The sequence below is a fragment of the Setaria viridis genome, chromosome 7 (assembly GCF_005286985.2).
Source record: "Setaria viridis chromosome 7, Setaria_viridis_v4.0, whole genome shotgun sequence".
Lineage (NCBI taxonomy): Eukaryota > Viridiplantae > Streptophyta > Magnoliopsida > Poales > Poaceae > Setaria > Setaria viridis.
Genome location: NC_048269.2, coordinates 13,955,259 through 13,971,005, shown reverse-complemented (window position 1 = coordinate 13,971,005; position 15,747 = coordinate 13,955,259). Strand labels below are relative to the sequence as shown.

The window sequence follows — 15,747 nt, the reverse complement described above, 5'->3', positions numbered from 1 at the left end:
CTCCCGTAGCTGAAAAGCTCACACGGGAAAATTACATCTTGTGGAAAGCTCAGTTTCTCCCAGCTATGCGTGGCGCGCAGCTGATGGGGATCCTACATGGATCCATCAAGGAACCGGCCAAGATCATGGAACTGGTGAAAGCCGACGACAAGAAAGAAGTTGCTAACCCGGAATATGATTCATGGGTAGCTAAAGATCAGCAATTGTTGAGTTATCTGCTGAACTCCATCACCAAAGAAGTGCTTGCACAAGTGGCAGCGGAGACAACTTCGGCAAGAGCATGGAAGGCGCTGCAAATAATGTTTGTGGTGCAATTGAGAGCACGCGTAACAAATCTGCGCATGCGGCTGTCTACTCTCAAGAAGGGTAGCATGATTTCGTCAACATACTTCACCAAGATGGTGGTGATGAAGAATGAACTTGCGGTAGTAGGCATACTGATTGATGATGGTGAGATGGCGTCTCATATTCTCAACGGTCTTGATTTTGAGTACAATCCGTTTGTTTCTTCAATGCTTGGTCGAGCGGATCCTATCTCACTTTTCGAGTTGTATTCTCATCTAATGTCCTATGAGATGCACCTTGAGGCTTACAATGAAGGTGGACAGTACTCGTCCTCTGCAAATTCAGCAAGTCGTGGAGCTTTTAGAGGATGCGGCGGTCGATCTCATGGCTGAAACAGTGGTGGCCGTGGCTTCTAAGGCAGAGGCGGCACCAATGGCTCACACCAGCCCAAGCAAGGTGGCCCAAGTGGCAAAGTTGTTTGTCAGATCTGTAAAAAGGTATAGATATGAAGAAGATGATCAGCAGAACATCAAGACCGCGGCAGGAGCTATAACTACTCATTATGGCTTCGAGCCAAATTGGTATGCGGACAGAGGAGCTATTGATCACATTACTAGTGAGCTTGATAAGTTAACAGTCAAAGATAAGTATAATGGTTGAGAACAAGTTCAAGTGGCTAATGGTTCAGGTATGATAATTAGTAATATTGGTCATTCATATTTTCATACCCTTGTTCAGAAATTACATCTGAATAATATTCTTCATGTTCCTAGTGCACACAAAAATCTTGTCTCTGTCCATAAACTAGCTTCCGACAATAATACCTTCCTTGAATTTCATCCTAAATTCTTTTTTATTAAGAATCAGGAAACGAAGAGAATTCTCCATCAAGGTAGATCGAGAGGAGGTCTATATCCCTTAGAGCTCATATCGGACAGAGGAGTGAGAAAAGAAGTCTATGGAGTCAATAAACTATCTACCTCTCGTTGGCATAGTCGTCTTGGTCATTCTACCTTTCCTATTGTTTCTCGTGTGCTAGGAGATAATAAACTCCCTTGTGATAATGTTTCTAGTTCTGAGTCGGTTTGTGATTCATGTCAAATGGCTAAAAGCCATCAGCTACCATATTCTAGTTCAATAAATTCATCGAAATCCCCTCTTGATCTTATTCGTTAAGATGTTTGGGGCCTTGCGCCTATATCTGTTGGTCGCCACTCCTACTATGTGAGTTTCATTGATGATTATAGTAGATATACCTGGATCTACCTTATGAAAAATAAGTCATATGTCTTCCAAGTTTTCCAAAACTTCTAGTGTCTTGTTGAGCACCAGCATAATAAGAAAATTGTCTTTATGCAAACCGACTGGGGAGGTGAATATGAGAAATTAAACTCCTTCTTCCAAAAGATTGGCATAGCACACTGTGTTTCTTGTCCACATGCACACCAACAAAATGGTTTAGTTGAGCGAAAACATTGACATATCGTTGAAGTGGGTCTTGCTCTTCTTGCTAATGCATCTATGCCTCTGAAATTCTGGCATCAAGCTTTCTTGACTGCCACTTATCTTATAAATATCCTGCCTAGCAAAGTCATAAATTTTAAAACCCCTGTCGAGCATCTTCTCCATGAGAAACCCAATTGCAGCTCGCTCCATGTGTTTGGGTGTGCTTGTTGGCCGAATTTACGTCCCTTCAATTCTTGTAAGCTTGCTTTTCGGTCTATTATGTGCACCTTCCTTGGTTATAGCTCCATGCATAAAGGCTTCAAGTGTGTCGACCATGCCACTGGTAGAATCTATATATCTTGTGATATCATCTTCTATGAATCCTATTTTCCCTTTGCGCACCTCCATCCAAATGCAGGAGCTCTCCTCCGAAAAGAAATCCTCCTTCTACCCAGCCACCTTCGGAATTAGGGGGATGAAATTTTTTTTGACGATATTACTACTAACCCTGTTGGCTTGGATGATAGCACTACACAAGAAAATTTACAAACAGAAGCTCGGAGCACCTGGATCTCGCGTAGTGCAGGAAATCCCGGCGCTGGATCCCAGACTGATTCGCTGCAAATCCCGGGAGCATCCGGCATAGGTCTCGCGAGTGATCTATTTGCTGTCCAGGCCATACCCGCCCGCGCCTCTCCCGGCTTGTCGCGTGGGGGGGGGGGGGGCTACACTGCGCGTGGACGCACTCCCGACCGCTCCGACCGTGACCGTAGCGCACGCAAACGCGCTCCCAACCGCTCCGACCGTGACCGTAGCACGCGCGGACACGCCAGCGACTACTCCGACCGTGCCTGCGCTAGAGTCCAGCGCGCCAAGATCCTCTGCGGCGCCAGGATCAGCTGCGTTGGGTTCTGTTTCTTCTCTTGTGCTTGTGGCGCCTCGACGACATACGAGACTTCAAAGTGGGATTACTAAACCAAAACAATTCATGGATTGGATCAGGTATGGCCTGTTTTCAGCAAATGGCGAGTCGCATAATTTTCAGCAAGCATTAACTGATCTTAGATAGAAAGAAGCTATGCAAGATGAATATAATGCACTTATCAGGAATTAGACCTAGCATTTGGTTCCAAAAAAGAAAGACAAAAATATTATTGATTGTAAATGGTGTTTAAAATCAAAAGAAAATCTGATGGCACTATAGACAGATACAAGGCGAGGCTTGTTGCAAAAGACCTTTGACAACGTATGAGATTGATTATGAAGACACATTCAGCCTAGTGGTTAAAATTACAACTGTAAGGCTTGTTCTTTCTATTGCTGTCTCAAAAGGATGGTGTCTCAGACAATTAGATGTGCAGAATGCGTTTCTTCATGGCGTTCTGGAAGAAGAGGTATATATGAGGCAACCCCCAGGATTTGAAAATAAAGAAGCTTCACATCTTGTGTGCAGATTGGATAAAGCTATTTATGGTTTGAAACAAGCTCCACGGGCTTGGTATGCTCGGTTAAGCTCTAAACTCATTGCTCTTGGCTTCTCGGCTTCCAAGTCTGATACATCATTATTTATCTATCAAAGATCAAATGTGACAATTTATATATTAGTGTATGTTGATTGACATCATTGTCACAAGTTCATCTAGTGAGGCTATTGCATCTTTACTTGCTGATCTCAAGAAGGATTTTGCTCTAAAAGATTTGGGGCACCTCTGGAAAATAGAAGTTCAAAGAAAAAAGGAGCATCTGCTGTTGACTCAAGAAAAGTATGCAAAGGAGATTTTGGCTGGAGTACGTATGACCAACTGCAAGCCATCCACTACTCCTTTGTCTACTAGTGAGAAGCTCTTGAAATATGAAGGAGATCCACTGAATTCAGATGATAGTAAAAGATATAGAAGCGTTGTAGGAGCTTTGCAATATCTGACACTTACTAGGCCTAATCTAGCCTTCGTAGTCAACAAGATATGTCAATTTTTACATGCTCCTACAACTATTTATTGGATAGCAGTGAAGAGGATATTTCGGTATATAAAAAGTACCTTAAATGTTGGTTTGAGCTTTCGGACGTCTACTTCTACTTTAATCAGTGTATTTTCTGATGCTGATTGGGCAGGCAGTATTGAAGATAGAAGGTCTACAGGTGGCTTTGCTATTTATATTGGGCCGAATTTAATTTCGTGGAGTGCTAGAAAGCAAGCAACAGTTTCAAGGTCAAGTACAGAGGCGGAATATAAATCTATGGCTAATGCTACTGCTGAAATAATATGGCTGGAGGCTTTACTGCGAGAGCTTGGTGTGTTTTCGGTTCAAACACCATGTTTGTGGTGTGATAATTTGGGTGCTACATATTTGTCAGCCAATCCTGTTTTTCTTGCAAGAGCTAAGCATATAGAGATTGATTTTCATTTTGTTAGAGAGGGTGTTGTTAACAAGCAGCTGCAAGTACGCTTGGTGGCGTCAAGGGATCAACTAGCAGATGGGTTTGGCATTACCAAGTGGTTTGTTTGAGCAGTTCAAAGCCAATCTAAATCTCACGGCTAAAAGAGGTTTAGATTGAGAGGGGCGGTTGGAATTTGGATTATGTAATCCTAGAGATATAGGTGTTGAGACTTTGGTTCGGTTGTTAGAGATTGGAATTTTGTTGTAATCATATCCAACCGAACTGAATATCTGCAACGTCTTAGCATGTAATTTGTTAGAACTCTCCCTATATATTAACGTGCAACTGTGGCAAGTCAAGATAGAGAACCACATTGTATCATTTTACAAAACCAGCAACTGGCAAGCTGCGCTATCAGATCAGATGCTCCAATGCAAACTGCACCTCTCTCTATCATTTGTCCGAATATACCAACCAACTCAACAGGAAGGTCTAGCAGTATGCCAGTATCATCGATCAGTACCGTGCGCATATACTGCATGATGGATTTAGTTTGTTAGGTGACATTATTGTACCTGCAGCCTATTAATAACTTATTAACAATGGTAGTTACCCGCCAGATGCTTTAGCAATTGAAGCTTTTGTACCCTGCTACACAGAGATCGGGAGTATTTTCAAGATGTTGTATCATCTCGATGTAATAACCTTAAAAATTAATAAAGCTTCTTTTATCTGAAAAAAATGCTGCTACACACGCGGCACTCGTTCAACAGCGTGCGTGCAGCCAGCTCCTGCAGGTCACAACTGATCCAGCCCGGCTTCAGATACAACTACTTAGACCCGACTAAAGGCGAGAAAGCAGCGGTTCATCAACAACACCTTTCGAACTAAACAATATCAGATCGTTGTGAACGAGGAAATAGGCACTTTGGATCTCCAAAAGTGCTGGAAGAATGGAAACCCGAAGAGCTACCCTTGCAGACTCGAGGACGTACATGGACTATATATATTCACGGTACATATATTCTCGGGCGTAGGAGGGACGAGGGTTGGATTTAGGTCCATGTGTGGTCCAAACTGAAAAATTCTAAAGCATGCACTTTAGTCCCATATTGCTACTTCAAGGAGAGGTTGCCTTGCTTAAATATGGAAGTCTCCTCTTTATGCAAATAGGTGCGTATGAGAGAGAAGGAGACCGTTTTACACACACGCAGCTCGTGCATATTTTCGTGTGAAAAATTGCATGACTTGTGGCTATTATTTATGTGGTTTCTATTTTTTTTATGCTGGGCCTAATGGCGTTTCAATGTGATTGAAACTGCTGTTTTAAACAGTAATAAGGTGCGTCAGTTTCTGCTATTTGATTGCAGCAGTTTCTGTCATTCAAATGGCGCAGTTTCTACTGCTTGATGAGGGAAATTTGATGTGCTATGAGCCCGAGACGTCCTGATTGTAAGGCACGCTGTCAAACGCTCACCTCCCCACTTGCGCACTCCATTTTAGCTGTGCTAAACCTATTGCTGTTGCGCCTCGTCGACCTTTGAATTCGGCATGCACCGGATTTGAAGGAAAGCGGGATCTCCGAAACCACTGCCGTGAGACTCCAGCACAGGGCGGCAATTAGATTTTTGGGCAGCGTCTACACACGACCGCTTGTTGATTCTACAACATCTACTTCAACACGTTCGACTTCGTTCTGCGTGGGATCATTAAGTAATTTCCTTGCGCAATCCTGTTCTAGTCAGTATGTTGCTTGTTTACATATGTTATATGCTTCCATCATTTTTTACCTATATATTTTTCTTCCAAATAAAATCTGGACTGTATTTTATTTTAGGCACATATTTCCAACAGTGAGTCCAAGAAGAGATCATGGATGCGATACTTGTGCATGCGCTTGAGATCGGCATAATTGCGCTGCCGACCAGAACAGGAAGAACATGGTATCCCAAATTTCCAAATGCCTCATGTTCCAACTGCGCTCATCATTTTGGATAGAAGTAGCAAGATGACACTATTTGTAAATGAGTTCTTTGAAGTATGCTAATAAAGTCCCAACATTAATAAGTATTTCGTAAAGTGTATGCATACCACTTCTCCTGTTTCATGTACTGAAAATATTTCATATAGCTAATGTACCCAATGTTGGAGCACAAGCTAGTAATCATTGCTGGCCACACCGCGTGTGATATTATGAAATAGTTCCTCAACAGAATTGGAGCACAATCTAGTAATCGTTCGCTAGTTACATCACCACCACGTTGGTTATATGACAGACCGGAGCAAGCATCTAAAGCTTAGCTTAAACACAAGTTCCCAACGCCTTCCTTTCCTAGTGTATTTTTATCAATTTTTTCCCACTCGTGAAAAATGGTGCCCTATGTGTGTTCATGTCAGGTCATTCAGCTTGGTTTGTGAGCAATAGGTTTTGTCCTCATGTTCCTTTTACTTGATTAATCCATGCCTCTATAACAAGACAAGTGACATAAGAGATTGCCGGTAGTGTATGGCTCTGATGACAAAATTTACCTCATTACCTGATCCTACTTCTTTTAACAACTGCCATCACTCTGAAGACAAGAGTTTACGAAGGTAATGCAAGATGATCTTGGGATCAAGATGAAGCAAGTAGAAGATTTGGAAGGTTATCAACAACCAATCTTATCCCGAGGATATTGATGAGCCAGGCCCACACACGAGTGAAAAAGAAGACTTCAAAAGATCATAGAAGACTTGGAGACGAAGGACAACGCGAGAGGACAAAAGAAAGAGCTAGGTCGATCGGCCTAGACCCACCTGACCTGATCGGTACAGGCCATTCCTTTGCCCTCTCGACTTCCCATTTTAGCCACAGTCTCCTCGGAGAACTGGCAGTGGAGCTGCACCTTGATCTGGCGAAGCTCATGGCAGTCTCCTCTTGCCCCAATGGGCGGCAGGCACTACAAATCGGAGACAGGCGGACGGCAGCTGCTGGGGATGCGCCTTAGGAGACCTAAGTCTAGGGACCCTCTTGTGTATAAAAGAGGTCTGAAATAGGGGTACGAGGGCTTGTTTGTGAGGCTTAGGGACTTAGTTGTAATATTCAAGGATCTCTTTGTAAATTCTAGGACCTGTCTGGAATATTTGATCCCACCAATGGAATTAATATAAACAGCCACCTCCTCCTCCCTATAAATAGAGCCCTAAGGCTTGGAGGAGAGGACTTTTGGCCAGTTGTTCATTTGGCTCACTTGATGGTTTTCTCCCTTTCTCCCTCTCTATTATCTGTTTCGATTCCTAATCCCAATAGCGGTCGGCCCGGTCTCACATGCGAGTGGTGCTCCGGTGATTGAGGGGCGTCGAGGACCGGTGGCGGACCTTCATCTTGGCGAGGAGATGCTCCGAGCGGGCACGGTTTGCTTGGCCCAAAAGGTTAGGATAGGTTTCATCAGAAATATTTCCCGTGTAAAGATAAATCTGGAAAAATCTAAATAATTCATTTAAGCCACGAAAAATGCTCCAAAAATCCCAAAAATTCAAGGAAAATTTCTAGAGATATTTTGAGCCACTAGGAGTTCAAATAAAATACTTGGAGCTCGTGCAAAAGATTCTAAAGCCTTCTAATAAATAGATTTGGCTCTAGTAGATTGAGAATAATTTCTAAAAAAATCTAGAAAATTCTCAGAAAAGCCTAATTGATATATAAACGCGTTTTAAAACCTTTGCACTCATGATACCCCAAGACGCTAAATAATTTCTAGAAAAATATGGAAAATTATCAAAACAACTTTATTTAATTTAGAAAAATAACCAATTATTTTTCCTATACTAAATTTCTTGTCAAGAAAAATAAATGTTGGAAAAATTTTAAAATTATGAGAAAATTATTGTTTAATGTTCTTTCTAATCACATCCTGAAATCTAATAGGGTGTGACACATTGATAGGACTTGTGGCCTTCTTGATGACATTCAAAGCAAGCCACGGTTGCTCCCTTCTCAAGCTTCTTCACCATATGATCACGGTTATCTTGAGAAGGTTGGACATTGTTGTTCTTATCTTGGTGGGTTTTTGCTAGCTATTGCTCTCCTTATCCTTGTCCTTCAACCTTGTTAATTGCTCCATGAGCCATTGCACTTCTTACTTGAGCTCATCATTCTCCTTGGCAATAAGGTCATCACATGTTTCTACAATAATATTATCAAGGCATTTCTCATTGCAAGAGAATGAGCTAGATTAATCAATTAAATCAATGCAAGAAGTTGAATCATCTACCTTAGAGATTGGAATTGCATAAATGACAGATGGTTCATTTTGTTTCAAAGAGTCCTTAGTTTCATTCTTAATGCTGTCAAGTTTAGATTTGAGCTCTTCATGCTCCTTGTTAAGCAAGTTGAATTTGCACAATAAATTATCATAATTTGTAGCAAGGGTAACATTTATATCATTGAGAGCATCAAGTTGTTTAAGTTCTTTAGGTTGTTTCTTAGGGACTCCTTTTTGCTCATGGATTAGATCAAGAAGATCATCAATGGAAGGGGACTCGGATTCATCATCACTTACATCATTTTTCATACCTTGAGCCATTAGGAAAAAGTGTGATGATGAGGAGGAAGAGCCTTGCTTGTTGAAGTGGGTGGTGAAGTTCTTGCTTGATTCATCACTTGAGCTACAAGAGCTTGATGCCCCACCGCTTATCCACTCATGGACAATGGCAAGTGCTTCATGATTGGGCTCCTCTCCTTGTCCTTCTTCTTCTTCTTCTTCTTCTTGTACTTGATCTTCTCAACCTTCATTTGTTGGTGATGACGCCCATCCCTTAGGGAAACCATGTACCACATCTTGTTGATCTTATCCAAGCATTTGATTATTGTCTTGACTTGCTTGACAAGCTTGGGGCTCATCTCTTCATCACTTGAGGAGCTTTCATTATCATTGTCTTCCTCTTCATCACTTGAGCTTCCACGAATTAACATCTTTCTCAACTTCTTCTCTTGCTTGCTTGCTAGGGCAATGCTTCGAGTCGGAGAAGATGGTTCCTTGGGTTATTATTTGGGCTTGGGCTTGACCTCTTAATGAAGCTCATAGGCTGTTATCTGGTTGAGAACTTGATTTGGAGTGAGGTTAGTGAGCTTCTTCTCATAAATGATGGATTTTGCCAAATCATAGTCCGGCCTCTGAAGGCTATGAAGAATCTTGCGAATGAGTTCCGCATCCTCAATTTTCTTCACACCTAAGGAATTTATCTAATTCACAAGAACATTCAAACATGAGTACATAGCTTTCGCATCCTCATGATCAAGTTTCTTAAAGTTATTAAGCTTCTCAATGAGGATATCGTATCTTTCATTTGACACATTATCTGTGCCCTCATGATTCTCATTGATAGTCTTCCATAGCCCATGAGCATTTTTGCAAGCAAATACATGATTGAAAATATTTTCACTAAGTGAGGACAACATAGTTCTCTTAGCAATAAAATCATATTGCTTCTCTTGTTCCTTGTCATTTTTCACGCCCTCACTACTGACTCTCCAAACATTAAGGCTCTTTGCTTGGAGAAAAGCTTCCATGTGAACTTTCCAATGTTGGTAACCTATGCCATCGAAACGTGCAGCCAAACCTATGTGATCCATCCCTTCCCTATCGAGCTAACTCACTAGAAGCCTAACCGCTTCCAATAGGCTGGTTTCACAATTTGCCAATGAAATTGGTGATTCTTTGTGAAAAATGAGAGCCCCGGCTGTGATACCACTTGTGAGGAATCGGTGCTCATAGCATAAGAGGAGGAGGGGGTGAATTAGGTAACTTAAAATTCTTAGCCTAAGGCTTCCACTATTTTCTTCAAAACATAAACTAGATTATGCTATCTAGATCCGCAACTATGGTTAATCTAGTAAAACTTTCCACCCACAAAGAGTTTTGTAACCTAGAGTCAATCCTAACAAGATACTACTCTAGAAAGTAAAGACACTCAAGTTGCAAGTATGAAATGCGAAAACGTAAGGGAGTGAGTTAGGAAGGATGCAAACTCGCACGATGATTTTATCCCATAGTATCGGTAGGCAAGTGCCACCCTTAGTCCACGTTGGAGCTCCACCAAGGATATTCTCCTGATCACCAACAAGGCCTTGGACTCGCCACAAAAGCTCTCGCTCATCAAGTCACATGAGAATCTTGCCACAAAGGCAAGGCTCACCACTCCATCTCTTCCGGTCAGCTGGACACCGTCTCCACTACAGAGCTTCTCCACAAAGGAAGGGATCTCCTCATCACCCGCACATGATCGTCGTCGCCGCTCCACATCAATCCGGAGGGTCGAAGACTTGCTGACGATCCACCAAGGACCCAAGATGCCGGCACACCAAGCTTACAATGGTGGTTCACTCCTTGAACTAATCACAAGGTAGTAACACCTTGCACTCACTCTCTCTAGGCCTATCCTAGCACTTATCACTATATAAGCAGGTGCTAAGCCTTGGATCAATAACTTTTGCACTTTTGGTGGCATGGATGTGTTCTTGATTAGTCTTGATCTTGAATGCACTTCTGGACACTCCAACAACTCCAAATGGACGAGTGGTGGAGGTATAAATAGTCATAGGACCTCAAAGAACCGTTGCTCCAATGGCTAGTAAAAGAAGTGAGCATCGGATGATCCGATGGTCACATTTGGTAGGCATCGAATCATCCGGTGCCCCCTACTAACACAAGTAGCTGTTGGACTCCCTGCCCAAATTCATCTGACGCTTCTTCCGACGCTTCATCTGATGCACCATCATAACATCCAGTGCTGAAGAGCTCCCGGCCAAAACCTCTCTAGAACTTCGCAAAGTAAATATGCTTCGTCTGACGCTTCAATCTTCTAGGCATCGGAACATCCGGTGTTATAGGATTTTCTCTGCCTTTGAGAATTGCTCTGACGCTTGTAAAATGACCCTCGTCGGATCATCCGGTGCTCTTGAAGATTTTTCCTATTTTTCCCATTGTACCAATTGCTCTGATGGTTAGTCCAACGGTTGCTCTGGTGGACCGTCGGAACATCCGGTGGTACTAATTTTTCTGTGTTGAATACCGCCACTTGCACACCAAACATACCATTTCTGAATTTTCTCTATCATTTGGACACTTGGATACCATAGAATAATTATAGATACCATGGCTTGGTCACTAGAACACCATAGCTTATTTGGATATCAAGAATACCATCATTTGGACCTTGCTATGGTTTGGTTTGCATTATTGGGACTTATAAAACCAATAAGGTAAATGCTAGAAAAGCTATTAGTCCCAATAACTATGTTGTCACTTAATCACCAAAATCACAAACAATGGCCTAATGGGGCATGTTCCTTCCACATTGTGCATAGGGAAAAAAATCAAAATCAAAATGGTAGATGTATATGTTTGCAGACTATAAAAATATCTCAAAATTGCTGAGCGATCGAGAAGCACATATTTCTGTGCAATTCACAAATGCACATATTTCTTGTGCATGAAAGAAAACACAGAAAAATGTTAGTCGATGCACATTTTTCATAAAACCACGAGATAGATTAACAAAATTGAAGGTACAAGACTGCATATACTTTTGTGCAAACAGATTTCACCGAAATATTCAGACGATGCACAGTCTTCTTCATAAACCATAGAAGAAACTAAGTAGAAGTCGTACAAAAGTCTGTGCATATTTTGTGCAAAATAAAACATCACAAAATTTGTTCATCCCAAGGATGCACCTGTTTTTGCAAAAACAATCAATCTAACAAATTATTTGTTCCAGAGAGGTAGATCTTTTTGTCTGCAATAAAGAACACACAAACACAGGAATCATAAATGAGATTCGCAGATCCAGCATCTACCAAATGTTTCTCACAAAGAAAGAAACGGCATCTACCATATGTTTCTCACAATGATAAAAACGGAGTGCACCTCTCCTGTAGGTGGTGGAGGAACTGTTCCTCTTGGCCGGCGGCATTGTGTCGTGAAGCCCAACGTTGCCCTCGACCTGTTGCTGCTCGTTTAGGCAGGGCCAAGGAAGGAGCGATGCTTCATGAAGGAAGCGCTGCAGCGGTCACAAGATTCAGCTGAACTCCATACGGCAATTTGATCGGTGAGAAATTCCAATCCAGCCGCAGCCGCCTTGCCACGGAATTTATGTCGACAGTAACCGACTAAAGAAAACATGGGACGAAGATGTCCATAATAGGAAGAGAGTTACATTGTTAGTAACCGGAATTTATTTTGAGTACAGTGAACAGCTAGTCCTTACACTCCTTTCCTTCGGTAATGTCACTTAAGTCTCTATACTCTCAAAATGTATATCTAGCTTGATGTCATTTGATCGGTGTGAAACTCCAATCCAGCTGCAGCCGCCTCACCACGGAATTTATGTCGATAGTAACCGACTGAAGAAAACATGGGACGAAGATGTCCATAATAAAAAGAGAGTTATGTTGTTAGTAATCGGAATTTATTTTGAGTAAAGTGAACGGCTAGTCCTTACACTCCTTCGGTAATGTCACTTAAGTATCTGTACTCTCAAAATATATATCTAGCTTGATGACATTTAGATCATCGTACACTCAACATATGACACCTTCATTTTTTTAGCGTCCCTGACAAGCAGTCGTTTTTTAGGGATCAACCGGCCATCCTACTGAAAAGTGCGACACTTCCATTTTTCTAATAAGAAATTGACTAGCACGCCTATGAAGACAGGACACTACTACACAACTTTGCTATCACCATTTGTTTCATGTGAACCTGCGATGGTATGGTATCACCACAGGCTTTAAAATAGTTGGCACGATATATGTTGTCACCGCCAGTTCATACCACGAATCGATGTTGAGAACTATCACCGCAAGCTCATAATGCTTATTTTTAGATCAAAGGAATTTATTATTCCGACCTCTGCATGAGTTGTGCACTCAACCATCCATTATTACAACTCTCAACAATATACTAAAAAGTTGAAAAAAAATAGAAAACATAAAACAAACTTGTGATGCCTAGACTAATTTTGAAGAGCCCTCTCTTTCCCTCTGGAATCCCTCTCTCTCAGCCCTCCTTCTCCCCCCTCAATCCCCCTCTCCTCTCTCTCCCCCCGCAATCCCTCTCTACCGGCCTCTGTTGCTCCATGCCACTCTCTCTCCCAGCCTCTATCACCCCCACCCGAATCTCTTCCCTCCCAGCCCGGCCCCTTCTCTTGACCTCTCCTTTTCCACGCTTTACCTCCTCCGCACCTCTCTCTCTCTGAGCTTCTCCCCCGCTCAAATCTCCTCCCTCCCCACCCGGATCTCCTCCTTCTCAACCCCCTAGCTGCCTCCCCCCTCCCTTCCCTCCTCCGTGTGCCTCTCACTCACACATAGCCACTCGCAATGGCAATAAGGAGGAGACACTGGTGGAAAATACGGCTTTAGTCCTGGTTAGATAGGGTCATAGATCTCGAAAATTCAACCGAGACTAAATTTTCAAGACAAAGGGAGGGTCCTTTGGTCCCGGGTCATCCACCCGGGACTACAGACCCCTTTAGTCCCGGTTGGTATTACCAACCGGGACTAAAATGTTAAAAAAATAGAAAAAAATGGGCCTCCGCCTACTGCCACCTGCCTCGGTTCCACCACCACCCGCCTCTGTCCACCTCCGCCCGCCTCTGCCCTCCTCTGCTCCACCCTCGCCCGCCGCCTCCCACCGCCCGGCCGTGCTAGCTCACAGGGCTGCCTCCAGCTAGCCGGCACTGCTCCCGCGTGCCACTCCTCTGCCCTCGCTCCACTGTCGCTCCTCACTGCCAGTGAGGGGCGAGCAGAAGGGGGAGGGGAGGGGCAGCAGAGGGGGGGTGGCGGCGGCGTAGAGAGGAGGAGAGGGAGAGAAGAGAGGGAGGGGAGGGGGTGGCAGCGGCGCAGAGAGGATAAGGAGTGGAGAGGCACCGGTGGATAAGGAGTGGAGAGGAGTGCTATGCCGGTGGAAGGGTGTGAGGAGAAAAATAACATGGAGAGAGAGGGGGGCCGCGTGGGAAGGACTTTTTATCCCGATTGGAGCCACCAATCGGAACTTAAGGCCATTCCTTTTATCCTGGTTGGTCTATCCAACCGGGATAAAAGATTTAGTCCTGGTTGGAATTACCAACCGGGACAAAGGGGTAGCTTTTGTCCCGGTTGGAATTTTCAAAGAGCAGCAGCGAGCAGCCCTCTCTCTCCTCCCCAGCGCATGGTGGCCTGGGAGACGTGCAACTGCGGCGTGGCAAGACGAGGTGCGGCAACTGCTGGTGTGGGGCAAGACAAGGTGCAGCAGCTGCCATAATTTATTTAGCTCATATTTGAAAAGTACTAAACTATGAAATTATTTCTCTAACCTCATCAATTTCTTTGACTAATACGAAACATAGCATCCAAAAAATTGTAACTTATTCTAAAAATCACAAATATGAGCTCTAAATAACACATGCATATAAATGAAAATTTTCTCCATTGTACCTAATTCTAAAAATCACAACTTAATCTACCTCTAAATCATAAAACTTAGTATACTAACCATGTATCAAGGGAGGATGAAGTTTCTAACCTTTACAACAATTGAATGAGTGAAATCCCCATGAAATGATCTTCAATTCGGCAGCACCTACCTATGGCGCCATGGATAGGATGAAGCCCGAGCTATGGTGAATAGCTCGGGGTGGAGGAAGAAGAAGTTAGATTTATATAAGGGAAGTTAGTATCGGGTGGAGGCTGCATCCGGTACTAAAGGTTGCATATTAGTACCGGGTGGAGCCTCCACCCGGTACTAAATGCCTAGTGGCACATTAGTACCGGATGAGCCTCTAATCAGTACTAATGTGCAACCTTTAGTACCGGTTGAAACCTCTAACCGGTACTAAAGGAGGTCATGGGAGGCTCCTAGAGAACTAGTCGTTAGACCCGATAGTAATGGGTCTGTTCGCTTCAGCTTATAAGCCGGCTGAAAAGCTGAAACGGCTGATTTGTTATGAGAGGAAAACACTGTTTGATGGTTGATAAGCCGACTGAATAAGCTGAAGCGAACAGACCTAATACTTACATCGGTACCGGATCTAGTTTCAACGGGCACTAATGCGGCGAACGAAAGATCGATTCTCCCGATCCAGTTCCAACACGGGCACTAATGCGTTGAACGAAAGATCGATTCTCCCGTAGTGGGTGGATCTGGATCCGGCGATTTCCTGGTGTGGCTCTCTCGCTCTCCTTCCCGGTGATGCGTTAGCGTGGGGACACGACGGCGTGTGTGGGGTGCCAACGGCGACAGCGACGGACAGCGTTGGGGTCATTTTTTTTTTTTGATTCTTGGCAGGAGGAGCATCACTGCCGGACGGTGGTTCGGCCGACCCAAATCCGGTGGTGCCCAAAACTGTCGGTGTTATGGGTTTTGACGCCGGCAGCGATTAACCCTTGTACAGCAGTGGGATAAATATCTCAGCTCAGAAAGATCCGTGAGCATCAGCACCGTGCATACGTCACAAATACTTTGACATATTCAGCCGACGAATTTTTTTTTCCTTTTATTAGACTCGATTGCTTTGTACTTGTAGCGCGAGCCAGTAGCCAGCTAGGGGTACTGGTTTCAATTTGAAAATAGCTGTTCACGGGGATTCCAAGCAGAATTTTACACCAAATGCTGCTA

The 15,747-nt window shown here is 43.4% G+C and overlaps 1 non-coding gene across 1 annotated transcript; it reads left to right on the top strand.

The window, feature by feature from the left end:
* Positions 1-434: 434 nt before the first annotated feature.
* LOC117866082 (small nucleolar RNA Z247) lies at positions 435-576 on the top strand. The gene has a single exon (XR_004642775.1). It is a non-coding gene; the product is annotated as a small nucleolar RNA Z247 (small nucleolar RNA).
* Positions 577-15,747: the final 15,171 nt, after the last annotated feature.